The following is a 24,165-nucleotide window of genomic DNA, read 5'->3' on the forward strand; positions in this document are numbered from 1 at the left end:
TCTCCTGGGTTGTGGTTGGGTCAATAAGACCAGCCACATACATGAATAGGGAGTCCTATCTGGAAAGTTAGTGACCTGGTGCCCCTGAGTCCTCTGCCACTGGAGATCTGGTGGCTGCACAACACCATTCCTACAGAACAGCAGACGCAGTAGCTACTGTGTTATCATTAAGTATTGAATGCTGACTATGTGCTATACAGTAAGTTCTTTTTCAACATTTTTCATGTTTTTATAAATATTTGGTAATGCAAAAGAATACTTGTGTGTGTTATAATGCATAATAATAGACTGAACATCTGGACCACTGCATATATATTAAGAGATAGAACATTATGTTTATAATGTTTTATAATAATATATAGTATATAAAATGATATAATACAATAGAGTTCCCTGTGTGTTAGTCCTTGATTATGTACCCTGTCTTCTCTCAAAAGATAGTATTCCAAAAATTGGTTTTTAAAATTTTTTTATTTTTATTTTTTTAAATTTTAGTATAGTGTACAGTGTTATTTAAGTTTCAAATGTACAATATAGTAATTCAACAATTCTGTATATTATTCTGTTCTTATCAAGATAAGTGCATCTTACCCCATCACCTATTTTGCCCATTGTCCCACCCACCTCCCCTCTGGTGACCACCAGCCTGTTCTCCATAGTTAAGAGTCTATTTTATGTTTGTCTCTTTCTGTGTTTGTTTTGTTTCTTAAATTCTACATATGAGTGAATTCATATGGTATTTGTCTTTCTCTATTTCACTTAGATCTATCCATGTTGTTGCAAATGGCAAGATTTTTATTTTTTATGACTAATAGTCCATTGTTTATATATAACCAAATCTTCTTTATCCATTCATCTATTGATGGACACTCAGGTTGCTTCCATTATTTGGCTATTGTGAATAATATGACTACAAACACAGGAGTGGATGTATCTTTTCAAATTAGTGTTTTTGTATTCTTTGGGTAGATACCTTGTAGTGGAATTCTTGGATCATAGGGTAATTCTATTTTTAATTTTTTGAGGAACCTCCATATTGTTTTCCACAGCAGCTGCACCAGTTTGCACTCCCACCAACAGTGGAGGAAGGTTCCTTTTTCTCCACATGTTCTCCAACACTTGTTTTTTATGTTTTCGATTTTAGCCATTCTCACAGGTGTGAAGTGATATCTCATTGTGGTTTTGATGTGCATTTCCTTGATGGTGAGTGATGCTGAGTATCTTTTCAGGTGTCTGTTGGCCATCTGTATATCTTTGGAGAAATGCCTTCTGTCCGTTTTTAGTTGGATTATTTGTTTTTTTGGTGTTGAGTTGAATAAGTTCTTTATATATTTTGGATACTAACTCCTTATTGGATAGATCATTTGCAAATATCTTCTCCCATTTCTGAATATTGTTTTCAATTCTCTTCTCTTTGTTGTTTTACCATAAATACATATGCCCCTAAGGGAGAGAGAGAGAGAGATGGAGAATGTGCACATAAGTTGGGGGATGGTTTGCAGAGTGAGAGGGAGAGTCTTAAGCAGCCTCCGTGCCCAGTGCAGAGCCTGATGCAGGGTTCAATCTCATGACCCTGAGATCATGACCTGAGCTGAAATCAAGAGTTGGTTGTTTAACCAACTGAGCTACCCAGGCTCCTCAATTGTTGCTTATTTTTAAAAATTTTATTAAAATGGTATCATAGTGTATGCCTTCTCCTTCTCATTGCTTTTTCATTCATCATACTGATTCTTGAGGTAATAATGTATGCATTTTCTCTACTCTAAAGTATTTCACTGTACTTATATCACAAAGTGTATGTGTATGTATCCATATTATCTTATGAATAAACATTTGTCTTAACCGTTGCAGACACGCTTCTATGAATATTCTGTACAGGTCTCCCAGAATCCATATATAAATTTCTTTAGGACATACATTTAGAAGTTGTTGGATCATAGTGGAGCTATATGTTCAAATTTTTTTTTTTAAGATTTTATTTACTTATTCATGAGAGACACAGAGAGAGAGGCAGAGACATAGGCAGAGGGAGGAGTAAGCTCCTCTCAGGTAGCCAGTTGTGAGACTCTATCCTAGACCCTGGAATCACACCCTGAGCAAAAGGCAGATGCTCAACTGCTGAGTCACCCAGGCATCCCTATATGTTCAACTTCTAAATATTTTATATATTTATTCATGAGACACACACACACACACACACACACACACACACACACAGAGGCAGAAACACAGGCAGAGGGAGAAGATGTGGGACTCGATCCCCAGACCTGGAATCACGGCCTGAGCCGAAAGCAAGAGATGCTCAACCACTGAGCCACCAGCCATCCCCCTATATTCAACTTTTAAAAAGAATCCTAAATTCTTTCCCAAAGTAGTTGTACAAATTTATACATAAAACCAGTGGTTGGTGCAATTTCTTTTTGCTCTAAATCCTTATTAAAGTCAATATTTTCAGTTTTCAAATTTCTGTAATTGAGTGGGATACAAAATTATATCACACTATGATTTGAATTTTCCTTTTTGTGAATTCTAATAAAGTTGATTTTCTTTTTCTTTCTTTCTTTCTTTCTTTCTTTCTTTCTTTCTTTCTTTCTTTCTTTCTTTCTTTCTTCTTTCTTTCTTTCTTTCTTTCTTTCTTTCTTTCTTTCTTTCTTTCTTTCTTTCTTTCTTTCTTTCTTTCTTTCTTTCTTTCTTTTTCTTTCTTTCTTTCTTTTCTTTCTTTCGATTTTGTTTTTATGTAATCTCAACCACCCTTTGTGAGACTCAAACTCACTACCCGGGATCAAGAGTTGCACACTCCACTGACTGAGCCAGCCAGGTGCCCAAGCATCTTCTCATAATTATTAGCCATTTACATTTCTTTCCAATAAAATATCTGATCATATATTTTGTCCTTTTTTAAAAAAATTGGCTTATTTTATATATTTTGGGTACTAATTCATTGTTAGTTATATAGGTTCCAAACATCTTCTCCCTAATGCGTGACTTATTATTTCATCTATTTTTATGGCGAAACAGAAGTTTCAGAACAGAAGTTCTTTTTTTTTTTTTTAAGATTTTATTTATTCATAGAGAGAGAGAGAGGCAGAGACACAGGCAGAGAGAGAAGCAGGCTCCATGCAGGGAGCCCGTCATGGGACTCGATTCTGGGTCTCCAGGATCACACCCTGGGCTGAAAGCGGCGCTAAACCTCTGAGCCACCTGGGCTGCCCAGAACAGAAGTTTTTAATGGATTCATTCTTTTTTCCTTTTATGATTAATGCTTTTTGTGAGTTAAGAAGTTCTTTCCTATCCCAAAATCATATAGTCTCCTCCAAATACCCTTTTAAAGTTTGAAGTTTTATGTCTTTAATATTAAGGGTGCCATGAATTATTATTCATGGGTGTAGGGGAAGGAAGTATGAGGTGAAGCAGAGCTCCTCTCCTATCTCACAGATCTGTTTCAATATTATTTACTCTTTTTCTGTTCTGTTTGAGTTTGGGTGAGATAGAATTATTTGATCCTTTACTGTTTAGTAAAATTGTTTATAATAGTGTGTGTAGAAATTGGTTACAAAACTACTGTTCTTTTTATAGGAAGGTTTTATTTTTTATTTATTATTTTTTAAAGATTTTAGTTATTTATTCATCATACACGCACACACAGAGAGAGAGAGAGAGAGAGAGAGAGAGGCAGAGACACAGACAGAGGGAGAAGCAGGCTGCATGCAGGGAGCCTGACATGGGACTTGATCCCAGGTCTCCAGGATCACACCCTGGGCTGAAGGCAGCACTAAACCGCTGAGCCACCCAGGCTGCCCTGAACTTCAGCTCTTATCTTTAGAATAATACTTGGTCAAAAGTAGACAAGTGCTCCCCGTGACTCCCATCTTCTTCTTTCTCTTCCTTTTCTTAAACTTCACATAGCTATCAAACATCAAAAACTCTGATAAAAAATATTTTTGTTATAATTCAATTTTAGTTGTTTCTACTTTCCATTATACTGTTTCTTTGATACATGAATTATTTATATTTTATAATTTCTGAATATATGAGAGGATTTTTTTTAGCATTTTAAAAATTGATTTATCATGTAAGTATAGTGTGATCAGAAAACATGGTCTATTTGACAACAACTTTTCAGAATTTGCAAGACCTGATTTGTGGTCTAATGTGTTTTTATAACTATTTTTTTGTTTTGCTTTGTTTTTATTCCCACAGGTTAGACTATTAATACTATCTTATACTATTGATCATTGTTTAGATTTACTTACATAGTTACCCCTTTCTTCACTCATCATTCCTTTTTGTATCTGGGCTTATTTTCTTCCTCCTGTGGTAAATTCTTCTAAAAGTCTTTAGGGACAGTCTCTTGTTGGTATACAGTTCCCAATTTATCAGAATGTATCTGTTTATCTGAAAATGTTTCTATTTTGTCATAGTTCTTGAAAGATAGTTTTGCTGGATGTATAATTCTAGATTGATAGTTGTATTTCTCCTAGTACCTTATAAATGATATTCTTCAGAGTTCCGTGGATGCAACTGTGATGTCAATTGACTGTCTAATTAGATATAAGGTAGTATCTTTTTCATTGGCTGCTTTTGATTCTTTTTTTGTGTGTGTGCGTGGCTTTGGTGTTCTTTGGTTTTTTTAGTAATGTTTGTTTATTGTTTTAAAGTGATCTTGCTTGGTATTCTTTATAATTCTCAATTCTGAGGATTTATCAATCCTCAAAACTACTATCAGTTTTGGAAAATTTGATCTCCTCTCCTTTTGGAATTTTAACTGAATGTTGGTTCTTCTTACTCAAGTTTTGGTATTCTTTACTTACCCATCATATTTTTCTTTCTTTTTCTCTGTGTTGGATCCGGATGCTAAATCATTGATTCTTTATTCAATTATGTCTAATCTTTGAGGTTTTTGTTTCAATAATTATATTTACTTTAGAGGTTTATTTTTATATTTCTGGTTTTAAAATTCTTCTTGCTCATGGTTTCAATTCCTCTTTTATTTCTGTAAACAATTTATTTTCTATATCTGATCATTCCTATATCTAAAGTCCTGGTGAATCTATTCTATTATTTTTTTTTCCTGTGGTTCTTTGTTTCCTTATATATATATATATATATTTTTTTTTATTGTAATCTTATATTTGTTTGAAATCTATTTGTAGCACACCTGGGTGGTTCAGTGGTTGAGCGTGTCTGCCTTTAGTCCTGAGATCAAGTCCCACATTGGGCTCCCTGCTCAGTGGGGTGTCAGCTTCTCCCTCTGCCTGTGTCTCTGCTTCTCTCTGTGTGTCTCATGAATAAATAAATAAAATCTTTAAAGAAAATCTATCGTGAGAATGTTTTAAGGCCTGAGGTAAAGATACATTTTTACAGAAGTAAAAATACGTTTTTACAGGAAGAGACTTTTTGTTTGCTTTTACCAGCCACCTAGGGATACCACAGAATTTATCTATTTAATATAAGTATTTTAACTTACAGTTTTTAGACAGATAATGTGAATTTAGGACCCAAATCCATATTAGGTCTGGCAAATAGCCACGGAGTCTCAAGGGTAGTGTTGTCATAAAACATACAGGATGACTTGTTAAATTTGAATTTCAATAAATAATAAATATATTAGTAGTATATATTATTTATATAAAATAAATAGACTTTAGTCTTTAGAGTAACTTTGGGTTTATAGCAAAATTGAGCATCAACCATAGGGTTTTCACATACCCCTCCTCCGCATACTCGCACAGTCTCTCTCCCAACAACATCTTCTTCCTAGAATGGTATATTTATTACAATCAATGAACTGGCATTGACACATTATTATCACCAAAGTCCGTAGTCTACATTAGGGTTCATTGTTGTTGTACATTCTATTGATTTTGATGAATGTATAATGACATGTATCTACCATTATAGTATCAGAGAATAGTTTCACTACCCTAGAAATCCATGGCACTCTGTATTTTTATTTCTAAATATGACAACCTGACTCATGGGATACTTTTTCTTCTTACACTAAAAGTCAAGACCAAGGCAGGTAACTTTCCTCGTCTACTGCTTGGGTAGGGTGTTTATGTTTTCCCTTTATTTAACATTTCTCTGAGGGCATAGCCTTTTAAGAGCCTTGTCTTTCTGTAGTGGTCTCTGGTTCTCCTCCCACCAAATCCCTTGCCCACCCATGTTTCCTTTAAGATGAAAGCTTGCACCATCTGGGACTGGAACATGCCTCCAGGCTAGCTGAATGGCCAAGAACTTCTCATTTCCTTGGATTTATCCTACAGCTTCATTCCTGGTTACAGAGGAATGTTTTACTCTCTTGTGACCTAGTCCATACATTTTTAAAGATTAAAAAAATAAAAATACTGAACTTAGCATTCTTAAGTATTCTGTAGTAGGAAGATTTTTACAATCTGTAGTTCACTATATTGCCAGCAATGGAAAATTTTATATCTTTACATAGATTCTCTCTTTCAATCCTCATTGCCTAATGAAATTGATATTATTATTATCTCAATTTCACAGAGAAAATTGAGGTTTAGAAAGGTTAAATAATTTGCTTAAATTCACAAAGTAACCACCAAATGCAACCCTAGTTTTTCTAACCTCTAAAACCTATATTTTCATCTAGTTTGCTATATTCTCTACTATTTCTTGATACCTTTTACCATTCAAAGCAGCAAAAAAAAAAAATAAATAAATATTCATTTATATAGTTTTGTCTTTTCTATTTATGTCACCATTAGGACTGGTAATGGGTGGCACTGATGCTGGTATCAGGACTGACCTGCAGCATAGGTAGGACCTCCCTTCGACTGCCATCTCTTGAGGGTTTGGCAAGACTAAGGTCTTTTCCTGAGCTTTACTGATTTGGAGACTTGATTATTATCAGTTTACCTGGAGCTAATCAGACTCTAGTATACTGACTCATGCTAACAAATCATGAGCCAGAATTCCAATATAAAATTTATAGTGGGAGACAGTCCTTTTCAGTGACTAGACTATTTGTACCCACTCTCCAGGGTCTTTCTAGATATCAAGACAGTGGGTGAAACATACCTGTGGTGACTGGTATGCTTGGCAAAGTTTGAATTAGGAAAAGGAAAATTAACTAAGAAAATTAAATGGCCTCCAGGCCCAGTAGGGATATCTGATAAAATTAATGTTTCTAATAACCAAGATTTCTACCATAAAATAGATCAATTATGAACACGTACTGAGCATTTATTTCATTTTGGTCACCATGCCACACACTGTAGATGCAAAGATCAATAAAACAGTGACCTGTCCCTGATGAGTTTATGATCTCATATGTTCTCACTCCCTTAAACAGTACTCAACCAAAGTTGAAAATTCTCTCTTTTATATCTATATGCAACGTTCTTTAGTTAAATCCAGACTTAAGGACATGGACTTCAGATACCCAATTAGACTTCTGGGCCCCCAAGATGTTCTCAGTACCAGATTTACAAGCTATCTCTTTGGGCAAGTTGCTTCTTTGGGTCACTCTTCTCCATTTTTAGATAATTCTTCACCCACAGTTGTCCTCTGGGTGCTGAGTACTTGGGGGCACTGTTGTTTCTTAGCAATTACTCATATGGCAGTAGCAAGAAGTGAATGCTTTTGGAATGAATCCACCTATGCATCTGCCAGAAATTTCACAAGGAGTGATTATAAGTATCTTGAGTTTCCTTTTGTATTTGTTCACAGGGGTGGTTGTGTGGAAAGTCTGCTTACTTATTTCTTTTCTGTAGTAATGGAGAGTATGGAAGCTTTGGGTTGCAAATAAGACATTACAGATTTGGGAACACAGGAAAACCTAGTTCCTGACCAGAATAACTTCAAATTAATTTTACATTTGAGAGTTAAGTTTGCTTCAAAATGTAACCAAACTTTTAAATGAGAGTAAACCTAAATCCCCTCACTACATCAGGGTGGCCTTCCCTAGAGGGTTGCCATAGGTCAGGGTCTGGTTTTCATCCTTATAATTCAGTTTAGTTGAGTCAGTAGGTCTGAGACTTAATCTTTGTTTTCTGAGTCACTAAAAACTGGAAATACTGGGGCATTTGATATAGTCTTGGCTGGGGAGTGGTTGACTCATTTATTTGTTTGATTCAATTTGGAGTAGATTGGAAAGGTTAGCTTAATACAATCCTCTTGATGAGGAGAAAGAAGAAATTCACATTTTATCTAGATAAATAAGATATTAGTTTAGCTTTTTAAAGATATTTAACTGTTAGGGGCTTGTAGCAAGTCCTCTGGTGTTAGGTAGCTGATGAAAGTACCCTGGACCTGCAGGGTTGACTGTACCATTGAGGAGCAAGATCACTCACCTAACATCATAGGATGTGTGAAGTCCCCAAATTTTATAAAACTGCTGAGAAAATAGAACTTCAAAAATCTAATAAAAATGAAAGCCAAAAACAGCCAAGTTGAGAGGCATGTAAAAAGCAGCTTTGTGTTTGGAAGGGTCCATGGGATTTCTCTACATTATCCATAGCCAAATCCTCACAGTATCAGAGATAGACTCATTTCCACTAATAAGTATGCTAATATGATCTGTGTGGCATCTTCCCTGACCCAAAGTATTCTGCTAACTTACTGGTTTCAACCCAGAATGGTAAAATTGACTATTGTAATTAACTCTGACATGGAAGAGAGGACTAAGGAGAAACTGGCCACAAATCAGCTGTTTCCAGTCTCCGTTTTGTAGGGCTCATTAAGGCCCTGGTCCCTGTCCTAGCCTGCAGTGGGACCCAGCACGATGCTGGAGGAGCTGTGGGTGCTCTGTGTACCCTCTGGTCTTATCCCAAATGAGGCAAAGCTTTGTTTAGGATATTGCTTAGTGTGTCATAGGAGAAAATCACCTTTGCCCTGGCTGCCTTTCCGTCCATTCCATGGCAGGTGAGTCTTACAGTTCAACCATGTGACTGCTTTAGGTAGTCAGTGCCAGGAGAAATGTGTTAAAGTGAATGCAGTTATGGAAGCTACCCGTTTATCAAAAAATAGTCTTTTCAGTAAATAGAAAGGAAGAAGGCAATAGGGAGTTTTCTATAGCAAGTCCTTATTTATGGAAGAGGGGACAGTTTATGTTGAGATTCTGAGGATCCCACACTGTTCCTTTCATTGTTGTGGGTGAGCTTTCAAACATTTAATCAAGAGTCAGAGGCGGTGGCTTCCCCCACCCACAGAGAAATTCCTTTAAGGAATCATGAAACCATCAACATTCTGCAGCTGTTTAAAAGACTGTTTAGACTCCCTGGAATGATGCTGGGAAATTCTTGGATTTACAGTCTTGGGCAAAAAGGGCACTCAAGAGTGGGAAAATCAAGTAGTATAACCACCTAAATCAAAACCAGGGGAACCTTCCTTACATAACCTACTAATCTGCTCCTCTTAATATAGTTACTGCCAAGTGGCAGAATTTAATGGAAAAAAAAAGGTTAATATCCTTTCTGCTCTGGATCAAATACAACGCAAGAGACCAAATTCTCCATGAAATTGGCTGGATTTAATCATTTCATGATGAATGCTTACTTTAGAGTCTGTAGCACTCATTGTTGGTTCATTGTCCAATAAACCCTCTCAGGTCTCAGTAGATGAGGTGACTTGTAATGTTGGTCCACTGCACCATCAATTCAGGTACTCTCTCCCTAAATGACATTTTTAAGCCACCTGGTTTAGCTTTGGCCATGGAGACATTGAACAGAGTGGTAGAAACCTTAAAACCCAGGGGTTCCTGGACACATAGCTTAACTTAGAAGAAATAAGAAGCAGACATGAGGAAAAACATGCCAGAGAAGTAAGACTAATTGATTGCATGTCAAGTTGTATTTAGTTCATATAAGGCAGTGGTTCTCAAACTTGTTGGTCTAGGACCCCTTTGTGCTCTTAAAAATTGAAGAGGCTGGGGGTGCCTGGCTGGCTCAGTGGTTGAGCATGTGACTCTTGATCTCAGGGTCATGAGTTCAAGCCCAATATTGGGAGCCTAGTTAAAAAAAATTGAAAAGCCTCAAGAGCTTTTGTTTACAATGGGCTAAATTACTAATATTTACTATATTAAATAAAATTGAGAAATTTAAAAAATACTGATTTATTTTAAAAGCACAGTAATAACCCTATTACATAAATGACATATTTTTTGAAAATAAGTATATTTTCCAAAAAAATATTGAGTAAGAAGAATGGCATTTTTGGGGCACCTAGGTGGCTCAGTCCTTTAAGCATGTGCCTTTGGCTCAAGTCATGATCCCAAGGTCCTGGGAACAAGCTCCAGATCAGGCTGCCTGCTCAGCAGGGAACCTGCTTCTTCCTCTCCTTCTGTTCTCCCCCCACCCCCATGCTGCCTCTCTCAAATAATAATAACAAAGTCTTAAAAAAAAAATTCAGCTCAGATCATGATCTCGGAATCCTGGGATCGAGCACCAAGTTTAGCTCCCTGAGCAGTGCGGAGCCTGCTTCTACCTCTCCCTCTGCTGTTCCCACTTCTTATACTCGCTCTCTCTCAAATAAATAAGTAAAATCTTTATTTTAAAAATTTATTTATTTATTATTTATTTATTTATTTATTTATGTAAAATCTTTTTTTTTTTTTGAAGTGGCACTGTTTGGGAGTTTTGCAAATTTCTTTAATGTCTGGCTTAATAGAAGATAGGAATTTCATCTCTGCTTTTGCATTTAATTTGAATCTGTTGCAATATGTTGTCTTGGTTGAAGTGTATGAGGAAATCTGGCCTCACACGATATATAACTGGAAAAAAGAAGTAAACAACCCTTTCAAATGATGGTGGGTTTGAGTTTCTAGACAAGCGTAGTTTCTTAAAAGTGAATCACAGTGTAGAATCGAAAGTCCTATCAGTTTCAGATTCATTCTGTTATGTTAAAATCTGTTGTTCTATTTTGCACTCTCAATGGCTGCTTTACTCATGCATGATTTGATAATATCATGCATTGATCACTTGAAAAATATTGGTTCACTGAATTATACAGATCTTCCAAATGTTGACATACATATCAAGAAAGCACATCTGTTAATATCAACACCAATCTTATCAGAAAAGTCTTGAGATATTGGAAAGCTGTCAACCTAATGGTGATGGACAGGTTTTCAGTAACCTCATTTTTGCTTGAAACTTGAATTTTACTATTGGCAACAAATACCTCCTGTTGTTTTCCTTTCAGTGCCTGGATTTTTCAGAAAATATCTAACAAACCCAAGTGTGAGTAACCAGAGTCTGTCTGTCAGTCATTCTTTCAAGTAAAAATAGTGCACCATGGTAACCAAATGCTTTTGCAACTCAAGCTATTGCACAAGGATTCTTCTGCAATTATTGTACTTCTGGGGTACAACAGGAGTGCTTTATGAGTTCTTTCATTTTGTTACACAGAATATTAAAAAGGTTGAAATTTAAAGTTTTACTACATCATCATGGACATTTTTTGTTTTTTTTTTAAGATTTTATTTATTCATTCATGAGAAACAGAGAGAGAGAGAGGCAGAGACACAGGTGGAGGGGGAGAAGCAGGCTCCATGCAGGGAGCCTTATGTGAGACTCGATCCTGGGTCCCCAGGATCACACCCTGGGCCTGAAGGCGGCGCTAAACTGCTGAGCCACCCAGGTTGCCCCATCATGGACATTCTTAAGTGAAACTGTTTGGTTTTTGTTTTGTTTTTTTGTAACTACAAGTACAGGGTAGTGACAAACTTACTGGGACTCCTAGTACAGTTGGGGGCCATGACTCAGGCCAAAGACCCTGTAGCTTTACCCACCATTGCTTTAGCAGCCTTGGTACAAGCATCAATATAGTTAGAATCAAATGACATCTTCATATTTTATTACAGAAATAATTTTGATCTCTAGGGCTCCTCAAAAGGGTCTTGGAACCCTTGGGTCCTATAGAGACCCCACTAGAATACCACTGACTTAAGGCATCTGGATCTTTTAGAACCATACAAACGTCTCCATTTTTGTCTAGTTACAAAAGACTTAAATTACATGGCTGGCCATTCCCATCAAAGCAAGCTGAATTTGACTCTAGAGCTTCCTGCCCATATTTAGCTTAGCCAAGCTCTAGTTTTTTAATTGTCAGATTCAAATATTATACTTTTTATAGAAAATGGTTGGCTCCCCTAAATGAAGTATCATGAAAGCATGTGGTCCATTAACACTTTCCTTCTGCTCATTTATTTTACATTTTGTATTTATGCCCTGAGGAAGAGTTCAAATTCATTCTCTTAGTAACAGAATCATTGTGGTGGTCTGTTGGATAAATACTAGGTTCTTTCTCTACATCTTCTTTTTTTTTTTAAGATTTTATTTATTTATTTAGAGAGAGAGTCCCTGAGCTGAGAGAGGCAGAGGGAGAAGGAGAGAGAATCCCAAGTAAGCCTCCTATTCAGTGCAGAGATTGCCATGGGGCTGGATCTCATGACCTGGAGATCATGGCTTGAGCCAAAATCATGAGTCAGGCACTCAACTCAGGCACCCATCCTTTTTTTTTTTTTTTTTTTTTTTTTAAGTAAACTCTACATCCAACTTGGGGCTTGATCTCAAGACCCCAAGATCAAGAGTCACACACTCTACCCATTGAGCCAGCCAGGCACCCCTATACTGAGTTCTCTAAACCAAGTTCGAACCTTGACAATTCCACCTTTTTTTTTCACTCTATTCAAACTTAGAGTTCTTCATTCTCAGAAGAAAAGCAAAATCTCCAATAGCAACGAAGTCCTGAAGGAAATTGCTTTGAATTAACTGTGCAATGAACAGATCATGAGCCTTATAAAGGAAGAAAAGGCTGGTCCTTCATGCAGGTCAATGGATTGGAGCCTCTTGAACCAAAGACTCTGGATGGGTAAAAGGGACCAACCCGAATTGTTACAGCAACTTGCGGGAATAAAAATACAGAGTAAGCTTTAAAATAAAAGGCATAAATAGTGAAATTAAAAATAAATATTAAAATCTTTCTCCCCTCATTTAGTTATAGCATTTATGGATTGGTTTTCTTTTTAAAAAATGTGATGGAAATCCTAAAATTTAGGAAAGCAAATTTAAAAAAAAAATTTTTTTTTAAATTTTTTATTTATGATAGTCATACAGAGAGAGAGAGAGAGAGAGAGGCAGAGACATAGGCAGAGGGAGAAGCAGGCTCCATGCACCGGGAGCCCGACGTGGGATTTGATCCCGGGTCTCCAGGATCACGCCCTGGGCCAAAGGCAGGCACCAAACCGCTGCGCCACCCAGGGATCCCTAGGAAAGCAAATTTTAATCACACAAGTGAAAGATTAGACAGCCATTGCTATGAGAGAAGTTAGAAGATTATAATTTGCTTCATATTAATCATTCAAAGGAGTTTAAATTTATTCATAAGACCAGGTGACAAGTCCTTAGTATGGCATATAAGAATTGGGGCTCTCTCACCCTTGAGACTAGTGTCCCCGCTTGGGGATGGGGGCAGTGGTTCATTTTCTTGTCTTCTTATCCATGTTTGATCATATTACTATTGGATCCATTCTTCCCCTAGGATCAACACTGGCTACAAAATTTGCAGGGCCCAGTTCAAAATGAAAATGCTGTCTTTTTGTTTAAAAAATTATGACAGATTTCAAGAAGGCAACAGGAGAGCATTAGGCTGAGCATGCATGAAGCCCACTCTGGCTGAGATCCACTGTTGTCCTGAATGCAAATCACAAGAATACCAATAAACAAGGTACAGAGATTTCTTCTGAGGCCTTAGAAACTGGAGATGTGTAAGGTGACTCTTTTAGGGATGTTTTGGATGCTCCTCTGCCTGGAGCCTGTTGGAAAGAAACCTAAGACTGGAACTAAACCTAAGAACTGTCTGAGCCTGGAAAACATTTGTGAACCATCCGTCCCTGCTTCTTTCTGCACTTCTAACACTTAGCTATTCTTTCAGAGCTTAGGTGATTCACATTTCTTCTGTGAAGGCTTCTCTCACCCTACTGAGCAACAATAATCTCTTTTTCCCTCAATTTCAATAAAGTTAGTTGCCAAGTATGTACTTGTTAATTGTTAATAAAGTTAATTGAAAACAGGTTCTTTGCCTAGTGCTTTTTAAAATTTATTTTCCGGGCAGCCTGGGTGGCTCAGCGGTTTAGCGCCGCCTTTGGCCCGGGACGTGGTCCTGGAGACCCAGTATCCAGTTGGGTCCCACATTGGGCTCCCTACGGGGAGCCTGCTTCTCTCTCTGCCTGTGTTTCTGCCTCTCTCTCTCTCTCTCTCTCTCTCATGAATAAATAAAATCTTTAATAATAATAAATAAAATTTATTTTCCCACAACTAGCAAAAAAAAAACCATCAGTTTCTTAATCTGGTTTTTTGGAGTTGAAGAACCTCTGGAAATTATAAATGAAATTGTGGATGCCTACGTATATGTCATTTTGCAGAAGTAGTAACCATTTCTCCCCAAAAGGGTTAATAACAACCAAGCTAGATTCTCAACAGATATACTCTGATTGGTTCTTTGGGGATTTTATTTATTTATTTATTTTTAAGTAAACTCTACCCTCAATGTGGGCCTCAAACTCACGACTCTGAGATCAAGAGTCTCATGCTCTACCTACTGAGCCGGCCAGGCACCGTGGTTTTTAGGGGATTTTAAACCCAAGATCTATTATAACATGGTCAGGAAAGTTCTCACAGACCATCTCATCCTTTAGACCCTCAACTATAAATGCAAATCCTTCTTGAACTGTGCCAGTGGGCTTTTATTTCTCTCTGTTGTGTGTTGACAAGGGGGTCTGTGTTTGGAAGAGAACTCTTGGTTTGCCCCCTCTGTCTTGTCCCATGCAAATATGAGGTTAGTCCTCGGAAAATAGGCCAGATGACTACAATATTTATCACTGTGCCCCTGTAGTGCTAAGAAGCAAGACAAGCATTGAACTCAGGACTCAACAAACTTTTTTAGTAAAGGGCAAATAGTAAATATTTCAGCCTTTGCCGGTTGGATGGCCTGTTGCAACTTCTCATTCTACTATCGTTGCATGAAGATAGCCATAGGCAAACAATAAGTGTTGTTGTGTCCAAGTACAACTCTATTTACACCGTCAGGCAGGGGCTACATTTGGCCCGTGGGCCAGAGTTTGCCAACCTCTGATCTAATTCATGGCTCACTGGGACCTAGGAAATCCCAGTTATAACCAAAAGGCACAACACTGACTAATTAGGCATGCCTTTGAAAACTCTGCATTTCACCAATAGCATGTAATTCTAATCTTGGCCGAAAAATGAGCATGTGAATCCAAAGGAACCAGCTCATCCCAGGTAATGGCTCAGACTGGCAGCCCAGTGACATAGGCAAGGAAATAGGGGTGATTTTGTTGTCACTCTTCCAGTTCTCACGCACCCTTTATCAGAGACAATAAAAAAAGGTTATTGTTGACACCACCACCGACAAGGAGAGGGCAGGCTCCTGCTATAAAATCCAGATTGCTCCCTGATCAGCCTCTCTGTAATTAGTCACCCTTTCTTTCTCTGTTGTGTGCAGATGATGAATAAAAGGCTCACGGTGTATGATGTCACCAGAGTTCTAAAAACAATCTCTTGATTGTTCCACGTTAAATTCTACATTTGCACCCGGCTGTGGCTGCAGCTGCTAGTCGTTTCTCTACCAGCTACTACTCATTTACCAAACTGGCTTTGTCAGCTTCCCCGCCACTGATTTGCCTGGCAGGAGGAAAGCCTGGGGGGGAGCAGGAATCATAGGTTGAAACTTGATAGTGTCATGGCTAAGAGAGCGCAAATAGTGGAAGTTGATTCACAATTTATTTTACAAGTTTAATGATCTGGAAACAGAGGTTTAAGCAGTTCAACTTGCAAATCAGAATTTTAAAACACGGCAAATGCTTAGACTTCTTTAGATTTCTTTTTGTTATCAAGTTTTATAAAAGGAAGCCTTGGATCTCAAGAGGAATCCTTTGACTTTGGTCCTTTCTTGTCTTTTGCTGCTCTATCAACTAGAGGGATTGATGAGTTATATACATTTATTTTTTTGTCTTTAGTAAGTTGCCATGTGTTCTCCCAGTCATGTGTGTGATTGGGAGTGGAGAGAATTCTGTAGCTGGCTCTGGTCCTGTGTCTTCTCTACCAGAACTTGGTTTTCTGGCAACTATTAATGCTGTCATTGGTGATGCCGCGTTTGCCCCAAAAAAGCACCCTTCCAGTGACCTCTGGTGCTGTCCTCACTCAGGAGAGACTGACCCCTGGCCTCTCTCTCTAGGGTTGCTATTCTCTGTCAAAGTATGGTGAGGTCTTTTTCTTTCTCTTTCTTTCTTTCTTTCTTTCTTTCTTTCTTTCTTTCTTTCTTTCTTTCTTTCTTTCTTTCTTTCTTTCTTTCTTTTTCTTTCTTCTTTCTTTTTCTTTCTTTCTTTCTTTTTTATTTTATTTTATTTTTTTATTTTTTATCTTTTTTTATTTTTTTTATCTTTCTTTCTTTTTTAAAGATTTTATTTATTTATTCATGAGAGACACAGAGAGAGAGAGGCAGAGACACAAGCAGGCTCCCTGTGGGGAACCCGATGCAGGACTCGATCCCAGGACCCCAGGATCAAGACCCAAGCCAAAGGCAGATGCTCAACTGATGAGCCACCCAGGCGTCCCTGGTGAGGTTTTTCTGACTGTGCTGAGTGCCACTGCGTGTCACAGACTGCATGCCACTGCCCTAGAAACAAGGGAGACTGAAGACCAGACTATGTTTGGCCAATCACAAGCAACTTGTCATTAGATTAGCACCCTCAGTAGCAATTCCCCTGAATTGCCACTAAAACCCAATCAACAGACATTCCCAAAATACAGACAGGGTCGAGGTGCTGGATGGCCAAACCAAATAGCAAGGGTCCCACTACTCTAGCTAAACTGGATAGACAGTGTGAGCTGGGACTCTGGTCCTAGAGAGGGAGCAAAGAGAAAGGAACTAATCTTTTTACTGAATGCTTACCCTGTTTCAAGCTCAGGCAAGGCACATGTCTTATTTAAAGCTCCACAAACCTTTGAGCAGTGAAGTTCCAAGGCTTTATAGGTGGTAAGTGATGGAGCCAGGATTTGAAACAAAGTCTGTCTGAGGCTGTCTGTTCATAGTCTTTTAAACAAATTGATTTTTTTTGTCTTGTTTTGTTTTTGTTTTTTTTTACCAAATAGTAATTAGAGTATGGGGCAGAAACTGATAATACTGTGAAGAGAAACTGGCAGATCTCCACTTTTGTGTTCTAAGTTAAAATAGGTTGGGGAGAGAGACAAGGCCATGTGTTGGAGAGAGAGACAAAGCCATTCACCCTGGCATTGTAGCCATCGAGAAGGCAAAACACAAAACCAGCAAGACCAATTTTGTGAAGCCCAGTTTTGTGAAGCCCAGTTTTAATGAGGAGAAATTCCTTGAAGAAGATCCAAGTGGGATATCTCTGTTATGGATACAAATTTTTCCAACTGGAAGGGTCTTCGAGGCGCTTCAATTTAAATATTTTTATTAATATCAATTATTAATTAATATTCTAAATCTGCTTCCTCTGGCTCTTGCTAATTAGTTATTATCATACCTTTTATAAAGCTCTTCCTTGTTTTTTGAGATCAGGGACTGTGGCTGGCCAATACAAGAAATTTTGGCTGAGATCAGATCACAATGTGAACTAAAATACTGTGGTCATGGTCCGCCAGGAGACCCCAGCCTTGTGGTGGGAGCAAGCAGAGAGAAGGAAGCTTGGGGTAGGTGCTAGTACGTCAGTTAAAGCCACATCCAGACATGTGCAGCAAAAACAGTTTTATTTTGAAACAACAAACAGAACAATATATAAATACCAACCTGTGGTCTTATCTATGGGAACACTGTAGGGTGGGGATAGGATGGAGCTGAAATAGTTCAAGTTTGCACACTTAGCTCAACTCAACCCACAGTATGCTCAAAAAGCACCGGAAATTTTGGAAAGCTTTTTCTTGTAATAAAAACGACATGTTCTCTTTGTAGAATCCCCTGGCAGTTTCAATGTTATATAGATGACTTGGATTTTCAAAAGGATGGGTTCTCAACCTGGATTTTGGATATAAAGATTTTTTTGTTTTGTTTTTTGATTCTTTTTTTCTCTCTCACTTGCTCTTGCTCTTCCCCTCTCTTTCTTTCTGATAAAAATATCTATTTATCTATTTATTTATTTATTATTTATTTATTTATTATTTATTTATTTATATTTTTAAAAGATTTTATCTATTTATTCATGAGAGACACACAGAGAGAGGCAGAGACACAGGCAGAGGGAGAAGCAGGCTCCCTCTGAAGAACTTGATGTTGCACCCTGTCCCAGGATGCCGGCATCACAACCTGAGCCAAAGGCAGATGCTCAACCACTAGCCACCCAGGTACCCCAAAAATATCCTTTTAAAGCTCATTTTCCTAATTGAAAATTTCTGGCCAGGTTCAAATTAGTATAGTCTGATGCTAATGTCAAAGTTAAATGCCTCAGAGTTAGAATCTCACATGTAAATAGCCCTGGTATAAAAGATGTTGTTATATGTTATATAAAACCAAACAAAAAAGTCCGTATCAGTTTTGTCAAATAATTCGTAGATCGAAGTTTTAAAGATAATAGAAACACAGACAAGCCTGGAGTTGGGTTAGGGAATCATGGTGGTATTAAGAAAATGCTTTCGTTTTAGTTTTTTTGCACCACCCTACCACCCAGCTCATATTTTCATGCCTCCAAACTTGGAGGGGACATACCAATCAGAGAGTAGAAATATAGGAGGTATGGGCTGGGCATGGGGAAAAGCAAGCATTAGCATAGATGGTGGATCAGGGCTGTTGGCTTAGTCTCATTCACTCAAGAAGATGGTCACAAGCACACTATACCTACAAGGAAGGAGGCAAGGGGCAAGATAGGTAAATAAAGGGAGGTTCCTGTCACCTGAGAACAGGACAGAGGGGACTTGGCAACCCACTGCAGAACTGCAAAGGCCAGCTGGAATCAGAGTGAGTCATCAAGGTCAATATTTATGCTTTAACACACAGCCTTCTCCTTTTCATCATCTTATTAGAAAATGCAGTGGGAATTCCTTGCTCTGGGGTTGTGTGTGGGACACAGTGAAGGCTGTGTGTGGACCAACGTTGGCAACCCGGTAAGTCTTCCCTCGAGTACATTGACTACCAGAGCCGAGGCTGCAGGCAGTTTATGTAGATGGTGAGAGAGAAGGCAGGGGTCAGAAGATAGTTTTAGGGACTCAGTACTTGCTCTGAAGGCTCATGGAGGAGTAACATTGGTCTCAGTGGAAATTTTAAATTCTAACTGAATGGAAGAAGGAGGGAAAAGTAACACAAAACTAAAAAGCACAAATGGGATGGGGAGGCAGTGATGAGGTGCTGGGCCGTGTTCTTAAATGCTACATATTTAGAATACTGGAGCTTTCAAAGCACACGAGGTTGCCAGACGAAACCATTGACCACCCTCCGCACAAGTCACGTAGGTGTGAGGCACAGGGTGCATCAACACACCTGCTCTAGCTCATCATTTCACAAAACTGGCTCCCAAGTAGTCATTTGTGTGCTGACCATCAGGTCGGCCTTCCTGAATTAACTCTAGGATGGACCTTCTCGAGATGTATTGTACATAGATCTAATCTGAGCAGTTGACCAAAAGAGGAATTCCCCATCATCAACCCCAAGAAGGGCTGCCCTATTTGGCCAGTGCTGGAGCCTGGTAATCTGCATTTGATCAAGCCCTCTCCATTCTCACACATGTTCTCTGAGAACCCCACTTGGAGAAGTACCGCTGGGAATGTACAGTAGAGAAATTGGTTCTTCAGAGGTCTACTGTTTATTGTGTTTTAATTTTTAGAAAAATTTATTTATTTATTAAAGATTTTATTTATTTATTCATGAGAGACAGAGAGAGAGAGAGAGAGGCAGAGACACAGGCAGAGGGAGAAGCAGGCTCCATGCAGGGAGCCCGACGTGGGACTCGATCCCAGGACTCCAGGATCAGGCCCTGGGCTGAAGGCAGCGCTAAACCGCTGAGCCACCTGGGCTGCCCAAAACCTTTTATTTAAGTAGTCTCTACACCCAACGTGGGCTCGAACTCATTACCCCAAGATCAAGAGTCACGTGCTCTTCCGACTGAGCCAGCCAGGCACCCAATCTACTGTTTGTTTAGCTCACACTTTCAAAGCATTAACAACAGTTTGGCAGGTGATAGGGTGATGCAAACGTGGTATGAAAAGATACACAAATATAACTTCATCTTGTCTGAGTTGATAATGAAGACTTTGGCATTGTGTGGCCTGGTTAAAAATGCCAATCATGGCTCAGTTGAATGGATCATACAAACGCATTAAATCTCAGGTACTTATTTTTGGTGTTGGCAAGGTCCTTTCTCTTCTTCGGCTTTACATTCATAGAGAGATGCGAACAGCGTACTGGGTACTGGAACAGTCTCCATTTTCCCTTTCTTTTGCTCAATGGCATGTTCCTTCTCTGCTTGGCCTTAGCTGCCTTACCATGGATATTTGCTTTGGCAATGACACTTGTGAGGCACAAGAGGATAGGATGCTTACGTGACATATGTTATGCTTTTTTCTCCTTCTGGTTTTACTGAGATATAATCGATGTACAACATCATGTGTGTTTTTAAGGTGCAGAGTATAAAGACTTGTTAACTTAAGAAATAATTACTATGAGTTTAGTGAACTTATTGTTAACATCTAATTACAATTTTTTCTTATGATGAGAACTTTTAAGACCTACTATCTTAGCAGCTGTCAAATAATGTCTTTAAAAAAATCGAACACTGTGCCAACTTCTCCCATCTCAAGGGTGGTGGCTCTTGCAACTTGAGAGATTTGTAGCAATCACTTTTCTACTCAGGGAAGAGAGGAGGTTCCATCTGCCAGATTCTGGGCCTTCATTGTGCGATAGTTACAAAAACACACATATGTACATGAACATATGTTTATGTACACACATCACACATATGCACATACACACACCGAGTGTGGGGTTCCCTGGTAATTTCCAGATTGGAATGCATGGTTGTCAGCTCAGAGAAAACGAGCATGCCTCTCTGGAGGATAAAGTGCTCAGTGAGTTGCCTCTCATAACTTTAAGTGGGGGAATTTTTGTATTTGTAGACTCATGCCAGAGGGGAAGAACAGAACACTGGGCAACAACAACTCATAGTGAAAGGTCACATTTTTGTAATTCTGTGCTGATTCATCACACATTGAGATCTTCTAATAAATGCCCTTCCTGACAAAAATGGAAAGGACGCTAAGGCGGAACAAATGAAATCACCCTCAAGACATAGGTTATGAGAATGACAGATTTCTCAACCTTGAAAACATGGTTGGTTTTTTCCCCTATTTTGACAGCCCTGCTAGAGATGAGAAGGTAGGTTTATCCTGGTAGAGCATGTTGCCTTGCACAGAATGCTGTAATGTGCAGCAGGCAGGGTGAGGATTGCTATTTCTGTGTTTTGCTTGGCAGGAAAACATAAAGGCCTTGAATGAAGGTGAAGGGCAAACCTGGCCTCCTGGCCTCCCAGAGCTGACAGAGGCACCACAACCGCCTGGCCAGCCCAGTGGGTGTCCGCTGCCTTTTAGAAACCAGAACCTTGGGGATCCCTGGGTGGCTCAGTGGTTTGGCGCCTGCCTTTGGCCCAGGGCGCGATCCTGGAGTCCCGGGATCGAATCCCATGTCAGGCTCCCAGCATGGAGCCTGCTTCTCCCTCCTCCTGTGTCTATGCCTCTCTCTCTCTCTATGTCTATCATAAATAAATAAATCATTAAAAAAAAAAAGAAACCAGAACCTCTCTTTGCTTCTCTTCTCCTTCCTTCCTTTCTTCCTTCCTTCCTTCCTTCCTTCCTTCCTTCCTTCCTTCCTTCCTTCTTTCTTTCTTTCTTTCTTTCTTTCTTTCTTTCTTTCTTTCTTCTTTCTTTCTCTTTCTTTTCTTTTCTTTTCTCCTTTCTTTCTTTCTTCTTTCTTTCTTTCTTTCTTTCTTTCTTTCTTTCTTTCTTTCTTTCTATTTTTTTTTCCTTGGAACTTATTCTTGAAAAATAAAATCCAGGGATATATCATTTGGAACATGTCCTCCTAAAATGACATTTAAAAAAAAGATTTTATTTTTAAATGATCTGTACCTAATGCGGGGCTCAAACTCACAACCCCAAGATCAAGAGCTCCACCTACTGAGCCAGCCAGGCGCCCCTGCAATGATACTTCTGTCGCTTTATATCTACATATGATTTGTATCATTCATTATCAAACCTTTTGTATAAGTTTCTTTGGCATGCCTCTTGGAAATTTATATCTGGAAAATTATCTTCTTTGTATAACTGATTTCTTTCTGTCAGATTAGGAGATTTATGTACTTGTTTTCCAGAAAGGTTAGAGTTCAGTGATTTGATTTCAATGTTCAGTGATGGCTTTTGTATTATCCTAAATTAGTTTCTTTCCCTTTCGTGAGGTTTTTAAATTGTGTATTTCAGCTTTATTTTATTTTATTTTTTTAAAGATTTTATTTATTTATTAGAGACACACACACAGAGAGAAAGGCAGAGACACAGGCAGAGGGAGAAGCAGGCTCCATGCAGGGAGCCCGATGTGGGACTCGATCCTGGGTCTCCAGGATCACCCCCTGGGCTGAAGGCAGTGCTAAACCCCTGAGCCACCGGGGCTGCCCTCAGCTTTATTTTATATGCACCTTTTATTATGTGCCAAAACTGCTTGGAAATAGGCAGGATGTGTGTATACATTTTGAATAAACACTTTTTGATCTGAATTTAACTTGCTATGAAATAAAAACATCAAATGCCCCAAATAAAGCTGCAATATTATTAAGTGGAATTGGGTGGATCACATAATACATGTTGTTGTTGTTGTTGTTGTTTTTTATCATTGCAAATACTATAAGGACAGATCTTGTAGCAGAAGAAATCTAGTGTATAAAACACTATAGGGACAGCCCGGGTGGCTCAGCGGTTCAGCGCCGCCTTCAGCCCAGGGCATGATCCTGGAGACTCGGAATCGAGTCCCCTGTCAGGCTCCCTGCATGGAGCCTGCTTCTCCTTCTGCCTGTGTCTCTGCCTCTCTCTGTGTATCTCTCATGAATAAATAAATAAAATCTTTAAAAACATAATAATAAATAAATAAAGTCTTAAAATAACACTATAAACACCATCAGGCTTTATGAGAAAGGGTGCTAAAAGAAAACCAATGTGCAAGGGAAGCTGAGAAGTTCGATGGAGGAACACTAAAGTTTAATTTCAGTTTGAATTATCTCTAAGCAATCATATGAAATACCATGAAGGAAGGGAAAACACCCACTGCACCCAGGGTTGCGGTGACTTGTACTTGCTCCAGGCTTGCAGCTTCAGCAGGCTGCCAACTGGATCCAGCAGCCTCCAAGGGGGAGGGATCAGCCACTTAGCAGATGTGTGGTCTTGAACAAACTGATTCTACTCAGAGCCTCCCTTTGCTAATCTGCAAAATGGGATCATAAAACCCACTTCATTGGGCGGTGCTGATGATTTTACAAAATGACTTATGAGAAGACATTCGGATGGTGCCTGGCACACTTTTCCTTGAAGTTTGAATTTCAACCTCGTAAAAGAGGTAAAGTGTAAAAAAAAAAGAGAGAGGTAAAGTGTGACATTTTCTGTTTCATGATAAATCCTGTGGAGAGCCTGTATTAGATTTTTACCAAAAATGTTTGCTGGAGTATATCACACACACAGAAAAGTGCCTGAAGTCTTACGTACACAGGCAGTTGCTGGGATCTTCCCAAAGCGACCACACTCATGGACTAGCATTGAAATTGAGAAACAGCCCGCGGGTGCCCTCATCCCATCCCTGTTGCCACAACTCTTCCCTAAGAGAGTGTCGATCCACTATCTAGATTTCTGACGCCAGAGACTTGTGTTGCCTATTTCAGAATTTTATATAAATGGAATTCTCTAGTGTGTACTCTTTGTGTCTGGCTTCTTTCATTCAACATAATATTGGCAAGATCCCTCCGCAATGTGTATAAAGCTATAGTTTGTTTATTTTTGTGGCAGTATAGAAGTCCATTATACAATACCAAAATTTATTTATTAAATTTACTATTGACGGAAACTGGGGCTTCCAGCGTGAGAGCCGCTATGAGCATTCTTGTACGTGTCTCACAGTCAGTGTGTGCGTACATTTCTATTA

The 24,165-nt window shown here is 38.8% G+C and overlaps 1 long non-coding RNA gene across 1 annotated transcript in view; it reads left to right on the plus strand.

Annotated features, from left to right (window-relative positions):
• Positions 1-13,963, plus strand: part of LOC118355841 (uncharacterized) — a 67,034-nt gene extending 53,071 nt beyond the window's left edge. Inside the window, exons 3-4 of the long non-coding RNA XR_004819082.2 lie at positions 12,662-12,888; positions 13,504-13,963. This is a non-coding gene — a long non-coding RNA (uncharacterized LOC118355841). The remainder of the gene's footprint in view (positions 1-12,661; positions 12,889-13,503) is intronic.
• Positions 13,964-24,165: the final 10,202 nt, after the last annotated feature.

This window comes from Canis lupus, chromosome 25, assembly GCF_003254725.2.
Source record: "Canis lupus dingo isolate Sandy chromosome 25, ASM325472v2, whole genome shotgun sequence".
Taxonomy (NCBI): domain Eukaryota; kingdom Metazoa; phylum Chordata; class Mammalia; order Carnivora; family Canidae; genus Canis; species Canis lupus.